Source organism: Myotis davidii, unplaced genomic scaffold (assembly GCF_000327345.1).
Source record: "Myotis davidii unplaced genomic scaffold, ASM32734v1 scaffold147, whole genome shotgun sequence".
Classification (NCBI taxonomy): Eukaryota; Metazoa; Chordata; class Mammalia; order Chiroptera; family Vespertilionidae; genus Myotis; species Myotis davidii.
The window spans coordinates 5,139,253-5,165,299 of record NW_006383010.1 but is presented as its reverse complement, the minus strand read 5'-3'; the positions used below and the strand labels follow the sequence as shown (position 1 = coordinate 5,165,299).

Below are 26,047 nucleotides of genomic sequence, written 5' to 3'. Positions count from 1 at the left end.
GAAAGAGTAAAACCATTCCTGTTGCAATGGAAGACACCTACTATGGACATGAAGCAGGAACAAATATAACTCCCCCCTCCAAGGCATATTTGAAGAGTCGGGTAGATAGTAGGAGGAACCTCTTCAGACAGGTCTGAACTTGTTAAAGTGCTCTAGCCCTGACACAACGCCAAGGCTATGGTTAGGATAACGCCATGATGGCCACATGGAAAGCCTGGTCCCTGACCTTCGGTCCTGCAGCCAGACTCCGAGGCCTGATCATTCAAAAGCATTGTCACAGGTAAAAACAGTCTTCCCTTTAAGCAGTCAGCGCAGTAACATTCCCATTTCTCCAGTTTTACTTATCAAATCTCTAGCATTTCAAATCACTGTTATTGACAATCTCCAAGAAAATCTGTTTTTCTCTTGAAATCTGGGTAGAAAAAAATAAATGCTAACAGAGATGAAAATATGTGTTTCTGAATCATTCAAAAATAAAATATGCAAGAATTAGAGAAGTTTAAAGTCAGTCATACACAAGACAATGAAATAGCCAAATAAAATATGAAAGGACAACCTTACCAGTAACAAAGAAAATACAAATTAAAATCGCAGAGATATACCATTTTTTCATCCAAGAGATTAGCAACAAAAATGCAAAAATTGTATCACAACCTATGCAGGCACCATTGAGGAGAAATAGGTCCTCTATCGTATCACTGGCTTCTGGGCTATGACAGCTGCTTGAAAGGTTTTTGAGAATCAATCTTATAGAAGAAAAAAGACAATCTAAGAAGGTTTTAGATATTTACTGCAGTATTGTTGACAACGGTAGCCAACTATAAAAACCTGGATGCCCCTGGCCAGCGTGGTTTAGTGGTTGAGCATCAATTTATGGACCAGGAGGTTCGATTCCCCAGTCAGGACACATGCCAGGTTTTGGGCTCGATCCCCAGTGGGGAGTGTGCAAGAGGTGGCCAGTCAATGAATTTCTCTCATCATTGATGTTTTTCTCTCTCTCTCCTTCTCCCTTCCTCTCTGAAATCAATAAAAACATATTTTTAAAAAAATAAAAGCAAACAAACAAAAAAACCTGGATGCCCATTAGTAGGGGAACAAATGAAACAAGTACAGTGCACCCACTGTGCTATTTTTAAGTTATTAGAAATAATGACCAGAAGGAATGTTCATTGTATATTGTCAAATGTGAAAAGCAAGTTGCTGAGTAGTGTTTGCACATGATCAATTTAGAGAGAGGAATAAAAACTGCTGGGAAAGGCAGTCTCGTGCATGCAGCCTTTGGGCCCCCACTTCACCAAATAAGGATGGGCCTTGGGCCTGTAACACATCTTACCAGAGATACAGTCCATTGAGCCTGTGCTCTGTGAGGGAGTATCTCCAGATAGCAGGCTCAGTATGTGCTCTTTTGTACTGCGTCAGCATGGGTGTCAATGGCCCTCAGGCACACCCCCACCTTTCAGTACCTCAGACTCCATCGAGGAGGGGTAAGGGCTGGAGTCCTTCCCCCATTGTTGATGGTGGTAGAAAGGAGAGGGGTATCCATAAGCCAACTGCCCAGTCTGCGGCTAGGGAAGTAGGGGGGTGCCCTGCTAGCCATGAGGGACTGATGCCCATTATTGAAGCTGATCTTGTTCTGTCTCTTTGTAAGTAGAAGGTTGTTCTATCCACTGCTCGACTGTCTTTTCCTTGGCAACTCCAAAACCAACACACAACTGTGTTTGGATTCCTCCCCTGGGACTGTTACACAGTGTTCGGCTCCCTGGGGATTAAAACCAGTACACAGTACTCTGCTTCACAAAAATACCTTATATGTGAACAGGAGTCCCAGGTGTTTGTATGAGCACCGAGAAAGGTGAGAAAAGATATATACCAAACTGTTAATGCCGGTCACTGCCAAAGGGTGAGATTGGATAAAGAAAAGATGAACTCTCTTTTACATACCTCTGCAATACTTGACTGGTTACAACAAGCATGTGCAAGGGACTGGATCTTTGTGTCTCCCCAGATACATATGTTGAAATCATAATCCTCAATGTGATGCTATTAGGAGGTGGGGTCTTCAGGAGGTGACTAGGTCATGAGGGTGTAGCCCTCATGAATGGGATTAGTGCCCTTATAAGAGGCTCCAAAGAGCTCTCTCATCCCTTTTACCAGGTGAGGACACAGCAAAAAGATGCCAATCCATGAACCTGTAACCAGAAGTCACCAGAGGTTGCTGAAGTGCCCCACACTTGCAGACCCACAGCCTTTGCTCACTCTGGAGATAAATGACTACTGAAGCACATTTAACAATTAGGTCATGTTGAATTATTGAGAAACCATGTACATCTTTTGGCTCTATTTTCTGAAAACATTTCTGGTATTTTGGATGGAAAGTTTTTCAGAGAAATATATATTTAAATCTGTGGCTAGTCAATTTCCAACACATTTTAAACAAATGACTGAAATTTAGAACTGTTTGTTTTTTTAAAAAAAACAAAAAACAGAAGATTAAACTACCGTAAGAATTTATTAATGGAATTTATGGCAGGCTACACTTCCTGCATCAACACAAGTTCTCCTTTAAAATCCTTCCTAGTTGGCAAACAAAACTAAAAAATGAAAGCCTGCAAATGAGATGATGGGAAGAAAGGTTTTAATAATAATCAATGGCTTTAAAAATGTATGTTCCTTTTAAAGAGGTGTCAGAAGTTTAACGTGGACGAGCAACATTAGAACAGGGCAATGACTGCTGGCTCTCTCATGTGTCCCAGGGCACCCAGCCCAGGCAGTTGGGTGATGACCCGCCCACTGAGGTGACATTACCTAACAATGGAACAGTGTGGAAATGCAATGAAAGTTGAGCTTTAAAAACTGCCCCATGACTCCAAAGTGTTTTTATGCATGAAGTCATTGGAAAAATTTTGTCAACATCTGATTTCCAATATTTTGTGATGTAAGTACTCAATTCTATTTAAGGCAAGATACACTTAAATATCTCCCTTTTCCTTTAAAGTTTCATTTGACTTGAAATAATACTTTATAGACAGACTTTAACAAGTGACCTTTTTCTTGGAGTCATGCAAATATCAGCAATAATTTAGTAAATTATACAAACCTATCAAAAATTTTAGGCTGTATTATTGGTAAAAATTAAAATCCACAAAATCTAGCCTTAGATCCTATAAAACCATAATGCAATGAACTAGTTGAGTAGATAGACTTGCTTATTTAAATGAAAAAAAAATTAACTTAATTGGATTGAGTTCCACAGCAGTATCTAGCATCAATGGGCTCTTTATCTCCTTCGGTGCCAGATGAGCCAGTAGTTAGTATGTTAACCGTATTCAACACATTCTTTTTCCTAAGGATGAAGGAAAATCAGCCTTGTCCCTCTTTGCTATGACTATTTAGCCAGATAGGTTTCTCGGCCTAGGCACTACTAGCATTTGGGCAGGGGGATTCTTTGTTGTGTCCTGCACATTGTGGGATGTTTAGGAGGACATATGGCCTCTAACAGCCAGATACCAGTAGAACCCTTCCCTCCAGGTGTGACTATTAAAAATGTCTCCAGACATTGTCCAGTGTCCCCTGTAGGACAAACGATACCCAGCTGAGACCCAGTGGGGAAGCTCTGCTCCCAGAGACAGCTCCACACCCACAATTATGGCTCTGCGCACGCGCTGACTGTGTCCACAATGTGTCAGGCACGAGGCCAGGAGTTTTGCGCACATTAATTCATATGGGTAGGTATCACTACCCCTAATTTATAGATGAGAAAGTTGATGTTCAGAGAGAGAGCGTGGTCAAGCTGGGTCCCCTGCTTTGTCTATATTCAGGTGGCATGCTTCAGTGTGTCCCTGGACCTCCCCGTTTGGAATCTAGCCATGTGTTTGTAAACACACCTTCCGTGTGCATCCATGCACGTGTGTGCAAGGATAGGACCGGAGCAGCCACTGCAAGTGAACAGAGGTGGAAAGTAAAAGAGGGGACTTCCCAATTTTTCCATCTCCAGTGAAGCCGTGAAACATCACCTAACCCTGCCGCTGTCGGTTTTAAATACTCCGCAAGACACTGGGAATACAGTGGGCACAGGAGACTCAAACTGCCTTACAGGGTTTAAAGCACTGCAGAGGCCTCCCAGTGGCTGAGCTGCTCCTGCCCTAATCAGGACCCACTGGAAACGAACCACAGATTTTCTATTCTACCCCTGAAGGCAGACAGACCTTGGGCCCCTTCTCCTCTCAGAGAGCCAAACAGAGTTCAAGATCACACTCACGTTAGGCAGACAGCCAGGGTCTTGGCTTGAGGCCCAGGGTATAATCCTAGTTCCTGGCAGGGCTTTGACAGTGGTGACCTTCTCGGACCCCAGCCTCTGCTTCTTTCACTGGAGCTTCAGGCTCACTCAGAGGTCCCCAGGCTAACTGATCGCCTTGACCAGAGGCGTTCGCCCAACCTACACCTGTGAGCTCCAGAAGTGAGCTGCTGTTAACCACACTCTGTCGGGACATCTCCTACCTCCTCCTTTTATTTTCCTTCTGTTGGAGTCACCAGTGACTCTGCTGTTTCGGGTAGTGGATACCCACGTGCCTCTTTTAGACTCTTTGAAAACAGCTGATGCAACCCCTCACCTCTGAGGTGCAGCTTCAGTTCCCTATGGAATCGTCCACTTCTAATATGAACACTTCACTTGCTTATAGTTCCTGCCTCTCTTCTGAATCCTCAGCCCTAAACGGAAAGGACAAGCAAGCAACTTGGCGCACAGTTCTAATCTTTTGGGGCACACCTCATCTGAGACGCACTCTTGTTTCTGAAATGTGGCCTAACTTCAAAGAAATATTAAATTATTTGTTATTTTAGAAATAGCAAGTTTTCATACTTGATTAGCACTAATTATATTCTAAATTATAATGGAAAATAGACTTTACTTAAAAAAAATTCCTGTCAACTATTCTGCCTCTTAAGAATTCTGAACCTCACACTTACACTCCAAATAGTCTTTACTTCAGGGCCAAGCAGGGAGTAAGAGGGGAGTGTCTCCTGCTTTGCGGAACAAACATTTCTCTAAAATTCTCCCTGGTAGAAAAAGAACTCAAAATGGACATGAAAATGAGCTGTGGGAAAACTATGGAGGTTAAATTCCTGGCATTTCTGAGCTTGTGAACTGGATTCAGCCCCACTCTAGACTGAACGGGGTTGATGGGTGGACATGTGTGGTTTAGAACTATTTAATCAGAGATTATGAAGGGAACAGATAAAAAAACTAAAATTATTCCAGGGTTTGGAAGGCCAAAGTGGTAACATTAAAAAAAAACAAAACAAAAACACAACAGATTTATTCTGGAAAAGGCCATCTCTAGAGATTTCACACCAGGAGGGAGGGTGTGTTACAAGGAAAAGGGCACAGCCCTTCTCCCAGCGAGCAGTAAGTGGGACGAAACATTTCAGCAAGCATGACTTTGAGTCTGTTTTAGGAAATATTTTTCAGGTGATAAATTTAATGTAGCTCCTCATGGTCTAGAAAAGGTTGGGAACATCTTTTCTGGAGATTCCCAGGGGGAGAGCTACCACATGATTATTCTGATTAAAAGCACAGACTTGGCCAGATAGCTCAGGAATAGTTTTAAGGTTGCTGTATTTTGTTTTCCCGGTCATTTAGAAATGTGACTACACCCTTAAGATGAGTTGCAACGCCGGGTCTGCCGCTAACAGGGTAAGTGGCTCTGAGCAGGATTCTCATTCATTCTCACCTCTGTGCCTCCTACATAAAGCAAGCATGTCATACCTAGAAGTCTGTTTAGATTCCATGTGGTGAGGGAGGCGGTGAGTTTTAGAATAAAAACTGATATCAAATATGTACACGAATGTGAGGGGAAAAGGAAAGTTCTATTTTCATGGAAATCTATTGTACAATTTAAGTGGAATCAGATGAACACCAAAGACATATTATAGATAAATAATCATTTATTTCAAGTTATTTACTATCATGTATTTTATATAAACTAACAGAAAAATAACTATATAATATGTAGTACATTTCTTAAAAATAATTTGGTGGTTGTTTGTCGTGCATTGAGGCAGAGCCTAGTTGGTAATTATTTACATTTCCTGTATTTGTAGGACAACATACCAAAACTTGTTTATACCTTAAAACTGTAATTAAGCTCTGACATGACTGAAACAATAATTAAAACTTGGGAACTGCCCCAGATGTGTCTGTGGCTAATCTAGGTTCATGTTTGATCTCATTATTATCTCTGTGACAGTTACAAGGATTAAGGATATGAGGTGAAGATTTAAAATAGAAGATAGACGGTCTTAAAAGCAACCACATCTTTGGAAGCTATGGATAGCTTATCTTTCCTTGTTTTCCCGAGCTTTTGATGATTCATGTAGCCAAATTTAAGAGCATCATTCCAGGCCAGCTGAGCTGGAATCTTTGAGGTCAACCTTGCACATCTGTGTTTTTTTAAACCCCACAGGTGACACTGATGGGCAGCTAGTGTTGAAAAACACTCATTTTAAATAATAGAATATGATGTAAGTGGTACCATGTCAAACTCCGAAAGAAAAGAGATTTCCTTTAGGCTAAGCGAAATAAGCCAGTCAGAGAAAGATAAATATTACATGATCTCACTCATTTGTGGAATTATAATGAACAACATAAACTGATGAACAAAAATATATCCAGAGCCAGAGAAGCATCGAACAGACTGTCAAACCTCAGAGGGAACCGCAGGGGAGGGTGAGAGGGTAGAGGTAAGAGATCAACCAAAGGACTTGTATACATGCATATAAGCATAACCAATGGACACAGACACTAGGGGTTGAGGGCATGTGCTGGGGGGAGGGGGGGAGTGGCAGGGGATAGGCCAATGGGGGAAAAAGGAGACATAGGTAATACTTTAATCAATAAAGAATAAACTTTAAAAATAAAATAAAAAATAAAAGAGATTTCCAAGGAGAGGTAATAACTAGTTCAAAAGTTCTGGTTTAAAACATTAAAGGATCCAAAGATGCACGTGTTGACTAGAGGCACCACAATATGACAATACTGTTTGTCCGGCATTATCAGGGAATTCCACACAAGTGTCTGTCCCATAGACCTGAAGTTTACTTAAATTATTTAAAAATTATGCATTTTATACAAAATCTTTCTCTTGTTGAAGGGTGATACGGAAATGCAGGGCATAATTATCCTCAAAGAACTGAATATCCTCAATGTACCCAGCTAACTACAAATCAAGAAAGAATGTATTTAAATGCTTTATTTGTGGTCTAAACCATGCACTATTAGCACAAATAAAGTTTAATTACAATAACAAATCTTAAAGGTCTTCCTAGAGATGTTTGATTTTGGACTTATAAAATAAAAGAGATTTTCAACAGGTAGAGATGGAGAGAGAGATCTCGTAGGGAAGAGCATTGGCAGAGCATCAGAACCAAGGAAGTTCAGGTATGGTCAAAGGATGGAGAGTTGCTTGATTGCCTGGGCTTAGGCTTTTTGGGGACGGCCTTGACTTGGAAAGGAGCTGGGAAGGAGAAAGGAGGCAGTAGAGAAGCACAGGAGGTTTTTGAGCCGAGGAATCATAGGCGAAGAGATGTTCTTTGAAGAAAACACTACTTTTCTGATGCTTTAACGTATTTAACTGCACTGATGACTCCGGGGGCTTTAAACAGCTGTAAACAAATGCTGAGAAGGGAGAGTTGGTGTTTCTTCCAGATCTTTCCCTGCTGTCAACTGTCATTTCTAATTCATTGTAAACTAGAAGTTGCCAAGGGAAACTAACAAGCCACACTTAATCCTATAATTGAGTAAATAAGCTTGAAATCCGAGGTGGTCGCAGTCAGCTCGTAGGCACTAAAAGGCACGGGGCCTTGTACTAGCTGTTTGCTTTGTGCTATTTTGTTTACTTTTCAGAAAACTGTTTCACAGAATTCTCTAACTCATGACAATTGATCTATAAATCGAACTGTCCCTGTTATCCTCCCGGAAAACAAAAGCCCTTTGGGTGGTGAGCTCCCTGAAGGCCCAGCCCGGCCTTTATCCCCGCAGCCCCCCAGCTCACTCTGGAAGGTTCGGGGAAGAGCTGCCGCAGAGTGAACGCTAATGCTGATGCTGATGCTGGCTGGGGAGAGGGGGACATGCATGCGCAGTCTCCTCTCAAGCGGTCTGAGTTCTTCATGAACATGTGTTTTGCATCTGCATGTCCTCCCTGTGCATATACGTTTTCTGTTTTAATACACATATGCTTTTCATACACATAGGAGCCGTTTCACATCCTTCCTCAGCACTCCACCGCGGTGTGCGCCACCTGAAACCATGTCATCAAACAGAAAACCCCACACACAGGGAGTCACTGGGAAAGGGCGTGGAGATTTGTCAGCCCTCCTTCAGCCCACGGGTTCTCAGCTCATTTTCTATCGCTGTGCTCCTGGGGGCTGCCGTGGCACCTTCAGAAACAGTGACTCAGTGTAGCGGTGACCGTCAGCAGAGAGGACAGACATGCCCCCCACTCCACCTCGCCAGGAAAGTAAATCAGACAGAACAGGGAAAAGGAGGGGAGGAGGAAAATGGAAAAGGGCGATATAAACACAGCCGTGGAATAAAATGCCCTGAATCCTTCTGCCATGCTCCTCCCAGTGCACAGAGAAGCACAGTATAATAGAGAGTGCGGCCTTTGGTGTAAGATGGGCCTGAGTCTAGTCCTAGCAATGCAATGGTTAGCTGAATAATCCTGGCCATCTCATGGAACTTCTCTAAGTTTCACTTTCCTCTTCTGTAAAATAGAAAAAAAGTCACAGGAACTATCGCACACAGTTGTTTGGAGGATTAAGTGAGATTAAATTACATACACTGTCGGGCCCCATGTCTAACACAGGAATAATGAATAGATGGCGGCATGATTGCTGTAAACAACCAGCCAGGCAGAGCTGAACTGCACCATCAGTGCCCTTGTAATTAAATGCTTCCCACGGAGGGCATGGATGCCAATCAAGCCTTTCAGGAAACCCGGTGGGACACTGGGTACAGGCCCCACTCCCACTGGAGTGGCCACGCGTGGGCCTGGCTTCATCGTAAGGGGTGTGTGGGGGTCAGAGCAGGGCATGAGGGAGGCAGTCCTGCGGGAGTGCAGAGGGAGGGGCAGACACAGGCCCACCACCATAGCAGACCACGGCAAAGTGTTTGCTACCACAGCTAATATGCTCTTTTCTCTCTAGGCTCTTCATTAACACTCAGAAAAGTGGACTCTGCCAACTAACAAAGTGGGGGAAATCGATGCTTATTTCCTTAGCAATGAGGCTGGGCAGTCATATACAGGCCAGAGCTGAGCGGCTGGTGTCCTGGGTGCTAACCAGGTTGACCAGGCAAAGAAGACTTTCCACTTGGAATCAAAGCCACTCTCAGCTCCGCCCAGCAGTCTCATACACGGAAGGCCCAGGGGACCCGTGATAGCTGCACATAGTTTTCTCCCCAATGGCATCTCTACAGAAGACAGCAGGAAAACGGGTGGCTATGTCGGGTCCTTCGTTGATAATGTTAAATCTTTTATGATTTCACTTCAATTCTGCCTTTAGAATTGTAGGTTCCACATGCCATTATACCGTGTATATATTGGTTCTTTTTCATTTTTCTTAAACTTACCTTGTTTAAAAAAATAATAGTTCATCATGACAAGGTATGTTGCTGTCCAACAGAGCAAGGGAGCAAAAACAGGTATCTGAAGCCACTGAGGGCTGTGAGATGCCCCACAGCTGTTCATTGCCTCCTTTATTCAGAGCTCTCTCCCCTCCGATGATAGGGAGAGAGACACACTCAGAGTACGTTTGGTCTGATACGCAGAACACCTGCACCCTATTTCTCTGTTTTGACAAACAACATGTGAGAATAGCCAACCAAATGGAAAACACCGCTATTCTCCGCATCTATTATGCTGCAACAGTGATATTTAGTAGTGGGTAGGCTCCTCTACACCCTTTCAGTTAGAAGGAAGAATACCATTCACCCAATTTTGAATACATCGTTATCCTTTTTCCCGTCGAAATTAAGGAAAAAGAATTAAATCCATTATTTTCATGGAACCTGGAAAAGAACATTTGGTCTCTCTCTTCTTCATTGAGAAGAGAAGCGTGGAAACGCTGCTGTCTGTGCTCGGGGAAACACAGCCAGCGCGTGGACAATGGGCGAGGAGCAAGTGTCCAAGGACAAGCTGTTCCTCCGCGGAACCGTCCACTAGGAAAGAAGGCCGGATGGTTATTGAAATAAAGAGACGGAGAAAATACCATGTGAACAAAATAACCCAACACACACACACACACACACACACACACACACACACACACACACCGAAAGCAAAATAAAACCCCAAGGTCAGCGAGGAATCATTCCCTTTAAAGGAAAATGTTAGTTATATTTTAGAAGACAGCTGAATTAAAATCCCACATAACATCATATGCTGTAAGTAAGTCACCATAGTCAAACATAGAGTGGAGACAAAAAAAAAAGGGGGATATTGCATCATATTTCCTTGGTACAGCAAAAAAAAATGTATTAGTGCTCTTTAAAATGCTAAGGCATGCTGATGTAATGATGATGGCTCTTAGTCCCACTGGTTTCCTGTCATCAGTTTGGCTGTTGCAGTGACTCCCAGGCCACCTACTTTCGTGTGGTTTTCAGAGAGAACGACCTAGGTCTTAATTCTGAAAATGGAGCCCCAGAGGCTGTAGTCTGCTTCATTTGGGACTGGTCACAAGTTAGGTGTCTTATCTTTTGACAATACTATAAACCAAGAAAAGCATATTAATTCTTGCCAGTCACAGAGTCACAGCTGATAGTTTAGTAATATTATGGCCACTATAGTTCATAGAAACGCCTTCCAATCTGGCACTTCCAGTTATTTTGAGGCTCACTGTTTTCAGCTACAGAAAGAAATGGCAAATGCTGAAGAGCAGAAAGCTCTACCTATACTTCCTTTCCATCCTAACTCCCAATGCTGTAATGTTGGCAGAGAATTCTAGCAAGCGGAGGAAAATGGAAAGGTGGGGCTTAGGAGGACCTATACTTTGACTTTCCCCATCTCAGCACCCCCTTTCTGTCAGGTGTCTTGTCAACTGGAAGCTATCGTCACTATTGCTTTTACTGTACATTCTTCTTTCTGTGCTGCTTATTAAATACCTTGAGGGGGAAAGTCCCAATTTCTGTCAAATATTCATGTGGTAAGGAAATAAAATTAAGCTCCAATAATATCAGATTTGGAACTACTTCAAAGTCAGAAGGAAATAGCAATGGGGTTGGTGAAAAGTCTTATGGAAAAATACCAAGAAGAGAGAGGTTGCCAGTCCTCCTCTGCTCTTTCCCATGTGATGAACGAGCTTTTGACAACACCACATCAAAGGCACCGATGTTAATCACTAGGGGGGAAAGTTAGATTAAATAATAAAGTTAATGGCAGGCTATGACAGCCTTTCTCTCCTAATGAGTATTTTAAAAAATGCCTTTTAATACACATATTAAATTAGGTTTACTACAAAGGATGCCATAGGCAGAGTCTATTTTCATCTTCTTTTTGAAATTCTTTGTACCCAAATCCAGTTAGATATAACATACATCATTTTCCTTTGTGGTCAAACCCTAAGTCATGTTTTCGAATACTTTCACTTTATGAGCCTACATATCAGCCACCTCTGTGCTTATGGCCCACACACATCCTGAATTGGAATGAAATGTACCACTGATCTTACGGATCTTAAGAATTAATTTAGCAGCTTGCCCGACTGGGGTACTTATTATAAAAGAATGTTACTTCATTGTTCTTTAGTTTGCTATGGAAATTCTTTTTTTCCAACATGAGTATATGATTTTCAAGTCTACGTGGGAAAGATAATCCAAGAATGCTTAGGGCAGAGGTGAAATCAACTGAGATGCCTTCTATTTTTACCAAGCTGACCAGACTACTCATGACAGTCCCAACTGTTGGGAAAAACTCATTATCTAAGGTATCAACCACAGAGTGAAAAAGTATTTGCCCCCAGTTTCCTGGTAAGCTAATTCTCTAAAAGTATCACAGTGCTTTGCCTACAACTTGAAACTACCTTAAGGAACATGCTGTCAGGATGTCTTCCACATGAGCTGGCCTTATCGGCATGGACTGAAGAACAGAAAACATGCCTAGGTCTGGGTTTGACCTCCCTGAGTAACTAACTACCTTGCCAGCCCAGTGGAAATCTTCTGACCATGGAATGCCATGCATGCAGTTTTGATAGGAGTCCTTTGATGTGATATTTTTTTCAAACTGCAGATCACTACCCATTGAATGGGTCAGTAAGTCAACTTAATGGGCTCTGACCAGCACTTTTTTTTTTAAATGAAACAAAATAAAGCAGACTAGAATAGAGTAGAAGTTATTAGAAATGCACATAGTAAGGGCAAGCAATGTTTCATGAATTTTGGTGTCAGCTATAGTCATTATTTCATGTATACAAATGGGATGAGGCCACTTGTAGCCATACTCAGAACACAGCTGTGGAAGGAAGAATCAACAGCACACGAAGACAGATCCACTAAGGAATGCAAACGTGCCTTTCCACTGGATAACAAGCTGATGATGCAGCTGTTTAAACAGAGGAGAGAGGTACAGTTTCCACTGGGGTCATTGGTTTTCCCAGCTACGGCAGCTTGTTCCGAAACCTAACCAGCTGTGAAGGCCTTGGTGAAACGAGCAATATGCTTGGATAACTGTGGGATAGCTTATTCAATAGGTGATGCCATAGAACCTGGACACTTTCTCACGAGAAACCTCCAAAACCAGGTCTCCAATAATTATTCTTAAATGTGAAGTGTTCCCCTTCCTCCCGCCTCGAACTCCCAGCTAAAACCCTTTGTTCTTCAACACCATTAAAAACATAAGGAGGTATAAAAACAAAAGTGCATTTGACAGTTTCTGGAGTTAAGATAACACAAGACTTCTGCTTATTTTTTCCTACATTATCTCCCCCTGTGTCTGCCTCCACTGCCAGGCCCCAGAGGCTGGCCTCCTCAGAGCCAGAGGCTCATGGGACTTGGGTTAGGTCAGTCAGAAGCCATGGCACCTGGTGGCTGCACTTCAACCACCTCTGCTGTTCCCGCAGCCAAGCAGACTTGAAGGCATCAGCTTTCTGTGTGACCCATTCATTGAGCTGCTGCAAACAGGAGCAGGCGTAGCACCATTCTGCAGCCAACTGCAGGCGCAGCAGCTTGGTGACAAGGCAGGTCCCAAAGGGGTGGCTAGATCCCAAATGCTTCTGAATAGTAGCTATGGCAGCAGCAACGGGGTGCCCCGTTCTGGGGAGTAGCTGTAAGAGTTGTTCTTGAAAGCTTAGTCTAGAGCAGGGGTGGGCAAACTTTTTGACTGGAGGGCCACAATGGGTTCTTAAACTGGACGGGAGGGCCGGAACAAAAGCATGGATGGAGTGTTTGTGTGAACTAATATAAATTCAAAGTAAACATCATTACATAAAAGGGTACGGTCTTTTTTTCCAATAGTTTTATTCATTTCAAACGGGCCGGATCCGGCCCGCGGGCCATAGTTTGCCCACGGCTGGGAATCTACCACTTCAACCATACAGTGAGTCTGTGGCCATTTAACATGGCTCTGGAATGCCTTCCTGTTTAAAATAGGTGGGTGGCTCCATAAAAGGGTACGGTCATTTTTTTCAATAGTTTTATTCATTTCAAACGGGCGGGATCCGGACTGCGGGCCGTAGTTTGCCCACGGCTGCTCTAGAGTCTACCACTTCAGCCATACAGTGAGTCCGTGGCCATTTAACATGGCTCTGGAATGCTTTCCTGTTTAAAATAGGTGGGTGGCTTCTGTCCTCTGTAATTGGACCCCAAGTCATACTCTCCCTTTCTTCCCACAGAACTCACAACTTTTACTGAGACGATATTTCGTACTTTTAGTTTTAGACAAAGTTTCCCTTTCAGTATGTCTTTCCTTTTCTCTATTAAAAATCTTTATGTAGATCTTATCTTACATATACCCAATTACTACCATCATTTATTTACATTTAATCAACATTTGAGTGTCAATCAAGTTGCTAGAGATTGGCTTTGCTGGAAAAAAGATGGTTAAACCTTGATCCTTGTCTTGTTGTTTTATAAATGTTTTATTCTCACACAATCCAGTGACGTTTAGTTCATTGTTTTTTGTTAAAAGCACTTCCCTTAAGATCTTTCAGTGGAGTCATATGGAGAAATATCAGGGACATCAATATGTGCTTCTAATCAAGGCCCTTCACTAGGCATTCTTCATCTACCTATGTTTCTTTCAAATATTTCTATCCCATTATTTCTAAATACAAAACCTGGCTCCAAGCTCACCCCTCCAACGGGTTCTCCTGTCCAATTCTGGGCCAACCTGGGCCACCTGGGATGCCCCAGTATTCTGCATGCAGTTTAGTGCTGCTTTCCAAATATGCCTTCATCCCTCTTCCCATCCCTTTTTTCCTTCATTCCTATTTATTGTATAAGGACTGATTCTATTGAAAATTCCTCAAAAAGGGGGAATTTGTCTTTTTGGCTACCCTTGTTGTTTATAATCTAGTGATTGGTATAAAGTCTCAAAAATAACATTCCTTTCATTCTTAATCCCCACAATGTGTTGTGTGTGTGTGTTCATATGTGATATACAAACACACATACAATGCACATAGTGATTTTTGAGTACTCAGTGCACAAGCTACTTAAATTATCTAGGCCTCCATTTACTCATCGTGAAAGAGAGACACTGTCACCTACCACATAGTTGTGTTTGGGAGCTTAACTGGGACCCTGTATGGCAATGTCTCCTTAGCAGCTGTCCGGGGTACCGAGTAAGGAAATTGCAGGGATGATGATGTCTGACAGCCAAGCCAGTGCTCTGAACATCCTGACTCCCCAGCTGTTCTCAGCCAAGGTGGTGAGTGTTTTCTTCTCTTAATGTACTCCAAAAGCAAGAGGAGGACTTTCAGACGCTGTGCCCAAGGCCTGGAATGTCATCACATCCAGATGGCAGGTTCCCTCCCTTCCACTTTCAACCACTTCTCAAAAACCACCCCCTCAACACTCGTCTCCTGACTATTACAGAGGGAGCCTCTTCTCTCCACCGCACTCTCTCCAAAAACACAACTCCTACAGCGCTTTGCTCACGACTTCAGCTCACGACTCCTGAAAAAAGGTAGCTTGTATTTAAACGTAATCAGAAGTGACAACACTGTGCAGCTGTTCGGGTTTACCTACTTCCCCTGCACTCTATGTGCTTTTCATGTTTGTACATTTGCCTTAGAGAAGGCACAGTGCTGTTTACATTGATTTTTTTTCAATGCCCACCAAACCAGCATGCTTTGACAAATATTGGCTTAATAAAGGCTCCCGGCAGTGACTCAGCATCGATGCCCACCTGTCTTCCCGGGGACTCTCAGTCATTATGCTTAACTGGTTTCTATAAAGCACAGCTGCGAAGGAGCACAGTAGTGCCTTTCTGAGGCCAGAAGTGTCCCAGGGCAGCCCTGCCCATAGGACAGTCCAGAAGGGGGGATTTGGTCAGGCACCACCAGGACCGAGGCTGTACAAAGCCAACTTTCCAAATGAAAAACTGCCCAAGAATCTCCCTCATGTCCCAGAGACTCCGTAGACCCCACAATCCGCGCACCATCCAATAAGGACTAACTCTAATTCTCCTGGGAAATCCTGGCCTTTGACAACGTGGGAGAAGAGAGAAACTGCCCGAAGGCCTATGGCTCACACCATCCAAGATACACTGAAAAGGCCTGAATGTTCCTAATTATCTATGCTGACACATTTTAGCATCTGTTTCAGTTCATCAGTGTAGCCCCAGAATCTATACATTGCCTAGCATACAGAAGAGTTCACCAAATGTTTGTCAGTAAATAAATATTATCTTAAAATAACATATGCTTCTATCTAGGTCTGTCCTCAGTTACTAGTATGAAACACCCAAATTCTTTTTTTTCTTTTTTTGGCAAATTATTTTATACATTTCAGTTAGATAAGGAAACTCCTCCTACTACTAACCATGTAGTGAATGTTCCTACATGCTACCCCAGTAAATAGCATTAGATCACACTTCACAGAAGACATCAACATTGCACAAAATAGGTTCACCTATGTATTTTTTTAATCTTAATTGTTGAAAGTATTATATATGTCCCCTTTTTTCTCCCATTGACTCCTTATAGCTTGCTCCAGCCTCCTGCCCCAGACCTCCACCACCCTATTGTCTATGTCCATGGGTTATGTATATATGCATAAAAGTTCTTTGGTTGATCTCTTCCCTCCCCTATCTCCACCCCACCCACCCCCACCTTCCCTCTGAGATTCCACAGTTGAAACACCCAAATTCTTTAGCTATTCATCCTCTGGTATTTAAATCCCATGACACTAGTTAAGTCTCAGTTTGGTTGCCTCTCTAGAAAACAGGCAGCATGTACTAATAAGGTAAATAGCTCGTTTGCCTCGACACTAACACTGAAATCCCCAGCTACCTTAGTTCTTTGTTGTACCAGGACTAAAAATGTTATTTAATTCTCTTGGTTATTCCTAAGTCTTCCTGAAGAGATATTATATTCAGACATCCTAGCTTTCCTGAATCTTGGTCTTGGCATTGTTACAGAGTGCAAACTGAAGAACAGCGATAACCAGAGCTATGGGCCAAAACGATGGACACATGGTGTCAGGGTGGCATCAGAGTTCTGTCCCGTGGAAGATGCAGGTGATCTTAGACTCCAGGTAGAAAATGACTTTCCTTGTTGAAATCACTTTCAAACACCCCCCTTAACCAGATTGCTGTAAGATGCTGCTCCCAGAGCAACACAGCCCTCTTGAAGCCATCTCTGGATTTTTGCTCCAACAATGGCACCGTGCGTGAGAGCAGAAAAGACTCACTTTAAGGAAGAGCTGTCCTCTCAGATTTTGGTTCCTACAAAGATCACTGGTGTTGAGTAAGTAAACTGAAGGAATAGTTAGTACCACAGAGTGAAAAGGAAGAAATTCAAGATAATTCTGCAACACCGAAGCTATCCTGTGAAAAAGAACTTGTGTGCAAATATATACCAGGTACAATGAAATGATCATCATTGTAAAAACAAAACAGTAGTGCACATTTTCATAAATCCTGCATAGAAAGGGAAAAGAATGACCCACTTGTGAAATGCTTTAAGCGATTTTTAAAGTAAACCTTCAACTAAGGAAAACTAGGATTCCTATAGTGGTTCTTCGTTTACGGAGTGCTTTGAGGCTGCTTGGAGGCGTGTGGGGACTTCTGCAATTCCTATTCACACTTGAGAAATCAGGTCTCTGAGCAGTTGCCTGCAATCAGGAGCCTGAGTGGGATGACCCTGTGTGTTTGGGCTGCACTATCCCACCCTAGACCTGTACTGAGGGTCTACTTGGGTTACCCATTGCTCTCTGCACTACACAGTGATAAACGGGAAGCTAAACAGAGCAAAAGGCATGGTGTTTTTCCCCTTAAATTTCATTGTCTCCTGGAGAACTAAAGTTGACCAGGAAAGTGACTGGAGAAGCTGTGTCCAAATTGCAAGATAAAACCGTGAGGGATGCCTGGAATTCAGTCAGCTATGTCTGTTAAGATTGAATAGTCTGAAGAATATGAAGGAATGCAGGGTTCCCGCGAAGATCTTTACGGTTGGGTGGACAGAATGCTTCCATTTTGTAAGAGCCAAAGAAATACAAAATCCATCCAAGTGATGTGGGATTGCAGGTTTCCCTTTAGAAGTCATGGAGTGGTGAACATGGCAACTATAAGTTCAAAGTATTCACCAGGGTCAAGAGTGGTAATCTAGTCCTAACCCAAATCTCTGGGACTTGTGCAGCCTCCGGGGTGTTCAGAAAGCCATGCCTCTCTGCTGGAAAGGAAGTTCAGATCAAGTCTGTGCAGAGTATCAATCTCAGAGAGGTGTAGATCACCTGCCACCACTCCCCCTACCCCACATTCACAACCTTCTTCAATTTATTGTTCACCTTAGCATTTACCAACATCTCGTATACTACGTCATTTATGAATCTACATTATTTACTCTTTTTCTCTCCCCTAGAATATGAACTTGCCAAGGGAAGAAATTTTCATCTTGGTTCTTGTGTTTTTCTGGAATATAGAACAGTGCCCAGCACTTAGATATTTTAGGTAACTATTGAATGAAGAATTGAATGAAGACATTAATAAAACCAAAGGTGCAGAATTAGTATATTTGTGGGAAGGCATCTGAATATTTGGTATTTTATATTATGTTTGAGAGAATTTGGTCTATTGAGAGACTATCAGGTTTAGTTTAACTTGGTAATCGATTTAAATGTGATCTTTAAGGGGAAATCCTGCTAAATTTGCAAGTAATATCACAACATTTAAGAGAATGTTAGATTTACTATATCTATATATTTAATTTTTAGATCTAAGTACTTGGGGAAGACTAGTCCATTAGAAAATTGAAGTACTTAAATACGAAATTGAGTATATCAGCTAAATTTGTATGTCAGTGATATCCTAGTATTTAAATATCATACTCTTCCAAGTTCCTTTCAAAGTAATTATTTACCTTTGGTAATTTTATAAGGAGAATAAGATTTGCCAGCTGAAAGTGTCAGATGGGAGCACAGGGCTGCAAGGCAGAAAACCAAGTTCCTGTTCTAGTGCCCACACAGGAGAAACCAGCCCAGGCAAATCCCCTTGAGAATGCAGTGCTTTCATCTGCACAATAAGGAGATGGTATGAGATCGTTTATTAAGTCCCTCCCAACCCTAAATCACAAGACTACTTCTTAAGGATGTAAGGCAGATCCATTGTGCTGTGGGAGTTGAGCGGAGAGGATTACTTCCAGTGGGAAAACCAGGAGCTCATTAGTGGGATCTGACAAGCTGAACTGAGGGGAAACAGCATTTGAGGTGGACGCCTGAGCAAACGGGGGAAAGCAGAAAGTGGGTTCGGAAAAGGGGGAGTCAGAGAACATGTCCAATGGTGGGCCAGCCATCAAGTCTGGTCAAGAGAGCATTTCCCCAACGTGTTGATGAATATATGTCGTCGCTCAAAACACTCATGTATGAGTAGCAGCCTTTACCAGGTCTGCTAGGATGTCAGAGATAGTTTTTCATAGCACGATGATAGTATTTACTTAGGACCTAAACAAAAAACTGATTGAAGAAATTATTATACCATCTATTTACATAGCTTTTATAGGAAGAATCTGCTTTATAAATTACACAGTAACCTCAGAAGTTTACTTAAAAATAAGCTTATGCTGCCAGTCAGAGAAAGATAAATACCACGGACAACAGGGGGATGGGAGCATGAGGGTGCAGGGCAGGGGGGGGAGGTTGGGGGTTAATGGGGGGGATGAGGACACATTTGTAATACCTTAACTAATAAAAAAATAAATTAAAAAATAAAGTTTTACCTTCATATGGTAAAAAAAAATATAAGCTTATGCTAATTTATTAGTGTAAGGCTAGTGATGACTCAAATATCATGTTTCAGAATCCAAGTTGAGTTCCACAAAACTGAAAGAATCGCCACATAATCTGCTATTTCTGCAAAAGATTTCCTCTGCTCTAAATTCTCAACAAAGCTAAAAACCCTCTTCATTAAAAGGTCAGTGAACTACCGAGGTGAATGGATCCATCCTCATCAATATTTCAAACCCTAGCAAGCCATCAGTGAGAACGCGGGGGAGGTAGCACATTCAGGGAAGGAAATAAGTGTTTTCAGGTTTAGTTCAATAACTACTTGCAGCATATCGAATAACGTTTTTAAGCGACACAAGAATATGGACATAGTTTCTCGTAAATGGCAATAAGTAGCCAATCAGAGCAAGCCACATGTGTATTAAAAAAGAAAATGCCACCAAATGATTGTAACTTCTATTTCTTCAAATGAGACTTTCATCTGTCCAGTTAAAATAACTTGAACAAGCCCAGCTGGGGTGGCCCAGTGGTTAAGTGTTGACCAATGAACCAGGAGGTCAAGGTTCGATTCCTGTTCAGGGCACATGCCTGGGTTGTGGACTTGATCCCCAGTGAGGGGCATGCAGGAGGCAGGTGATTAATGATTCTCTCTCATCATTGATGTTTCTTTCTCTCTGTCCTTCTCCCTCCCTCTCTAAAATCAGTAAAAATATATTTTAAAAAATAATAATTGAACAGGCGTTGCTGACCCAAGGTTTTCAACTGCCTGCAAACCAGTTGCCCAGGGGAACCATTCCCCGTGGCAGTGGCTGCAGCTCTCTCCTTCTCATCCCTCCTCCACCCCTTCGCAACCCCCACACCAGGACAGAGAGAAAAACGGGCACTCACAGCACGTGGTTATTTGCACATCTCACACTGACAGTCTAAGCATTCGCTCAATATTTGCTTAATGGAGATGGGGAGAAGCTGAACACCCAGTTCTTTGTTTGTAAAATATACATCAGCTATCCAGTCACCACTTTCCTCTTGAGCTGTCCCACATCAAAAGTCTATTTACACAAGCATTTTGAACATGCATTGCAGAATTTCTTAGAGATGCTACAGGGACACTGAGAAGTGCTTTATAGTATTTCTTGGGAATACGTCATTAGAAGCGTCTCTTGTCCTGTTTCTCTCCTCTGCCTCCCAGCATCTCATTCTCTCTTCCATTCTATTTCTTCTCTCTCCAGGACTGCCTTGTGGCTTTCCTCTCACTTCCCATATTTCCCCCGTACCCTCTCCATATCCCCCTCACTCTTTTTCTTAATAAGAGAAACTTAGTTCTATCTTTACATTGACATATTCCTACTCCATGGTCATATATGATATATCTACTCAATACTATTTATTCTGCCATTCATCATGTTCCCCACAAGCATGGACAGATGCTTTCCATGAGCCAGTCACTTCTAGACCCTGGGGATATGGCAATAATGAAAACAGTCAAAGTCCCTGCCCTCAAGGAGCTTAAATGCTCCTTGGGAGAAAAAGAAAACAAATAATTATTCATAATATAAAGTGACAAAGTCCTATGAAGAAAAATACAGCAGAGTAAAGGGACAGAGACACGTACATATTAAAAGTTTTTATTTGGGTCTTATTTTTTAAGAACATCTAAAATAGCAAGAGCAGAAATCTAAATTTGTCACTAGAAGCTTTTCGGGATACTCAGAAGTCTTAAGCATGCTGCTAAGCAACTGACACCAAGATCTTCAAACTCCTGCCCTCAGAGCACAGCCCTTTCTCCATGGCTTTGCATTCTGTCAGCAAGGCTGCACTGCAATACACTGCATCCCAGCTGCAAGATGCCAGAAATAACAGCTGCTCACTGATTCCCAATCCGGGGTCCAACATGTGCAGGCTGTACATGTTGGAGAAAGTTCTGTAACTACTATCATTCAGTTTCCTCATCTAAGATGAGAATACCATGACCTTCCTCATGACTTTGTTGTATTTAATAGGTAACATGATTTTAAAAAATATATATATTTTTTTAATTTTTATTGATTTCAGAGAGAAGAAGGGAGAGGGAGAAGGAGATAGAAACATCAATGATGAGAGGGAAACATTGATCGGCTGCCTCCTACACGCCCACTACTGGGGATCGAGCCCACAACAGAGAATGTGCCCCAACTGAGAATGGAACCATGACCTTTTAGTTCATAGGTCGATGCTCAACCACTGAGCCACACAGGCCAGGCTAAGTAGCATGATTTTTAAAAAAAGTTTTAATATATATATTTTTTATTGATTTCAGAGAGAAGAAGGGAGAGGGAGAAGGAGATAGAAACATCAATGATGAGAGGGAAACATTGATCGGCTGCCTCCTACACGCCCACATTGGGGATCGAGCCCACAACAGAGAATGTGCCCCAACTGAGAATGGAACCATGACCTTTTAGTTCATAGGTCGATGCTCAACCACTGAGCCACACCGGCAGGGCCTCACTTAATTGTTCTGACCTTCCATTTCCCTGTCTATAAATGAGTTAAAAGTAATGGTGTCTATTCCAAAATGTTTGCATAAGGATTCAATAAGATAATGCATGGGAAGTTCTTGGCATGTACTGCTCAAAGCAACAGCAAGCATTTATATAGTACTTACCCTGTGCTGAGCACTGTTTTAAGAACATTGATTGTATTCACTTGTTAAACCCTCATTACAATCCTATGATGTAAACGCTATTATTACCCTCACTTTGCATATGGGAAAACCAAGGCCCCGAGAAATGAAGTAACTTGTTCAGGGTCATATTAATGGTGACATCCGCAGGATTAAAATCCAGGCAGTTTGCCTGGTTCTGGAATCTTAAACACTGTCCCTCTGTCTCTCAACATTCAGTGCTTGTCAAATCTTTGCTATTACTATAGTAGTTGTTGATATATTTATTTGACTAATCAATACTTGAGGAAGTATTCATTTATTATTTACTTTCGCTCACCAAGTACCGAATCTTATCCTAGTCCGCAAAAACGAACCCTCTTGCTTATCAATCTTATAAAGCAACTTTTCAGATTCTGCCCACCAAGAGTATCAAGCAAACAAGGTGTGTATTAGGGAAGGCAATTCAAAACAGATTCCCATATACTATAATATCTATCATTTGTATGATCAGATTTTACAAGACTTTTAATTGCAACAATAGGATGTGTGGAAAATGACTGACTTCATCTTATGTATGCGTCACTACTACTTTAAAACTTCTATTTAACAGGAAAATAAAACAATAGGAGGTAGCTCTGATTTATGATTTAAGAATCATAAATCAAAATGGATAACACCTAGCTCCCATTGGTGAAGGTTTGTAATTACATTAACTGAAATTTGCAGAAGAATTATTTTGTGGGGGATAGTCTGATCCCTACACTATAAGAGATTTTGCCTGTTGCTATTCAGCAGGGGAAGGAAGGATTAGTTTATTGTTTTGAAACAAAAAAAAATATTTTTTTCCCACAAAGCAAGAATTTGTTTTCTATGTAATATTAACAAAAAGGATAGAATTGCATTTGTTTTACTAGAGCTTCATTCCTTGCTTCACTTGCTGTCCTTATCCCCGTTTACTTTATTTCTTGTATTTCTAATTTACATTATCTTCCTGTGTTTCATACTTCTGTATAAACTGCCGTAAGTTCTTCCTGGAACAAGATGAGGCTAAGTCAATGTCCTGTGAGCAGAGCATAATGTAAGGTATGCATGGCAGTTTCACTTCAATGGAATTTGCAATCAGGCAGGATTAATCGGACACGTATTACTGTAGGTCATTCATGGATTTCTGGAACCCTGAGACTAGCATGTGTGAATCTAAAAAGCAGTTACTGTAGCAGGCTGAACAACAGCCCCCCAAGTATACCAGGCCCTAATCTCTGGGGCCTATCAATGCCACCTTATGTAAGAAAAGGGTCTTTGTGCGTGTGATTAAGTTGAGGATCTGGAGATGGGAAGATGACCTTGGATTATCCAGGTGGACTCTAAATGAAATCACAAGTGTCCTTAGAAACTGGAGGCCGAGGGAAATCTGAAACAGACAGCAGAGAAGGCAATGGACACGGAGGCAGATACTGGAGTGACGCAGCCAATGAAAGCAGCCGACAGCCACCAGAAGCTGCAAGAAACAAATTCTTTCTTAGAGCATCCAGCGAAGGGACGCCCTGCTGATACCCTGACTTGGGTCCAGTGAGAGTGATTTCGGAATTCCAGCTCCAGAACTGAGAGAATACATTTCTGTTGTGGTAAGCTACTAGCTGTGTAGTAATTTGTTACAGCAGTCAGAAGAAACTAACACAGCTATTAATCTGAATATATACCAGGGTTAAGTGGAAAGAAGATTTTTCTTTCAACATTAAAGACACTGGGAAGGACAAAAAGCAACGTTATTTCCTAGAAAAAATGAAATATTGGAAGATAGTTTTAAAAGATCAGGAACTTCTCATTTTAAAGCACTACCATATGTTTCAGGAAAATGCTACACTCCTAACCAAATTTCCTCTCCAATACATCATTATATTAAAGCAACATTCTCTAGTACCAGGAAGCAAGTGGGAATGCTCGCATCCTGGGGGCCCATTCCACACTGTTCTCCAGCCCCTGCTCACAGCATCGTGTTGCTCGTAAGCCCCTTCGGAATGTTTTTGTTCTACCAACTTCCCAGAATGCGTCCTTGTTTTACCAGAAGTGATCTTTTCTTTTACAAAGTTGAGTGATCTATTTGCAGAAGTTCACTTATGGACCAGTTTCTGGGACTGGCTGCTGTCTTCATTGAACTACATGTGCAAATGATGCCCACAGCATCTGGTTGGTCTCCGGGAAGGTACAGGGGGCATCGCATCAGCAGCTGCCTACGTAACCTCACTCATCTCTGTTCTCTCCAGATCGAGAGGCAGAAAGATAAGCCATCCTCACTCTGGGTAATTCTAACAAACACTGTGCCGATGACACAAACCTGCACAAAGGACTCTCTTAGAATCTAAGAGTCAACTTCACTGAGCCAGAAAAATATGCCAAGTGGAAAGAAGATTTTTCTCTTTAATATACACTATAAATGCTTTGTGAATAGTTTTCTTCTTAAAGAACTTTAAAAAGGGGGGGCTTAAAATGAAAAAAATGTGAAGTACTGGGAAAATAAGTATTTAAGAGGTAAATATTCATCTGGTTGTAAAAGTATAACATGGGGGCCCGGCTGGTGTGGTTCAGTGGTTGAGCGTTGACCTATGAACCAAGAGGTCACCCCGGTTCAATTCGGCAGGGTTTCGGCTTGATGTCCAGTAGGGGGCAGGCAGGAAGCAGCTGATCTCTCATAGATGTTTCTCTCTCTCTAAAACTCAATAAAACATTTTTTAAAATATAAAGTTGGGGTCAGCCTTGACACCACCCTCCTTCATATTAATCAAAGTTATTTTTATTTTTTTCCTAAATGGTTTTTAAATCTGTTCACTGTTCTCTTCGTGGCTGACCACCACCCTAATACAAGTGTCCCTACGCATACTGCATTCGCTTTTTTAACTTGTCCTCCCCACCCACCCAGGTCCCACCCCCTCATGCGGGGAAGGGGGAGAGTGGCAGAGGGCGGGGAGAGTAGGGGGGCTGAGGTTTTATCTTTCCTCTAAAGGCGGTGGCTTTGAGCAGGAAGGGACACTGAGCATCACCTCTGCCCCTCGGTACTACTTGGTTTACAGGGAATTTACATCCTGTGCGGCTCCGTCTCTGTGGGAGGGGCACGAGAACACTACCTACCTCCTGGGACTACTGTGGGAAGCAATGAGCCAACACATGGGAAGCACAAAGACCAGAAACGGGCACAGTAAATGAACTTCACTGTTTTGGTTAGCACCTGCCAGGCCTAAAGTCTTTCCGGCGCTCCCTCTTTCCACGTCATAAACGAAGCTGCAGTTGCACATTTCTCAAATAACTCTCAGAGCAGGGTCACTCTTCTGCTGTAGACGGTCAGGAAGCAGGAATCACACCTGTGGCTGCTTCTCCCGCAGGTGCTGGGCCAAGAAAAGCGCCGGCATGTCTGTGAGGCAGACCTCTCCGTACAGCAGACCAGGCTCCCGCGGTTCCGGCTGCAGCTCCACGCGTCTTCGTCTTCGGGGTTAGCTTTGGTCCAGCTCGCCGAGTGATAGCAGGACCCGGGAAACCTTCAGACATACCCACGGCCAGCCCCAGACAGGCCGGTTTGATTGGTCTGGGGCTCGCCAGGGCCGGTATTTAAACTCTCCAAATGATCCTCATCCGCAGGTCAGGTTGGAAAACTCCAGTGCGGTTCCCACCTGCTTCCATTCAGGAGGGAAGGCCTCCGAGCTGACCTCTGCTTTTGAATTTGCCCAGCCTCGGGCGGGGCGGGGTGGGGGTGGGGGGTGAATTCTCCTTTCTTATTTAGATAATGGGCAGTTTTATGGACAGGAACTTGGCTGACGGAACAAACAAGAATGGTTCGCGCTGTTCAGACCATTGTAATCCTGGCAGCAAACCCGTGGGGATGGCTCCTGGCCCCGGGGCCGCCAAACCGCTCTCATTCGGGACACTTCTGCCCCTAGAGGGCGAGCGCACAGGGTCATGAACCTCCTCTTTATATTTATCTT

The 26,047-nt window shown here is 42.6% G+C and overlaps 1 protein-coding gene across 7 annotated transcripts in view; it reads right to left on the bottom strand.

The window, feature by feature from the left end:
* TPD52L1 (tumor protein D52-like 1) overlaps window positions 1–26,047 on the bottom strand; it is a 59,809-nt gene that overhangs the window by 32,796 nt on the left and 966 nt on the right. The gene's annotated exons all lie outside the window — the stretch shown is intronic.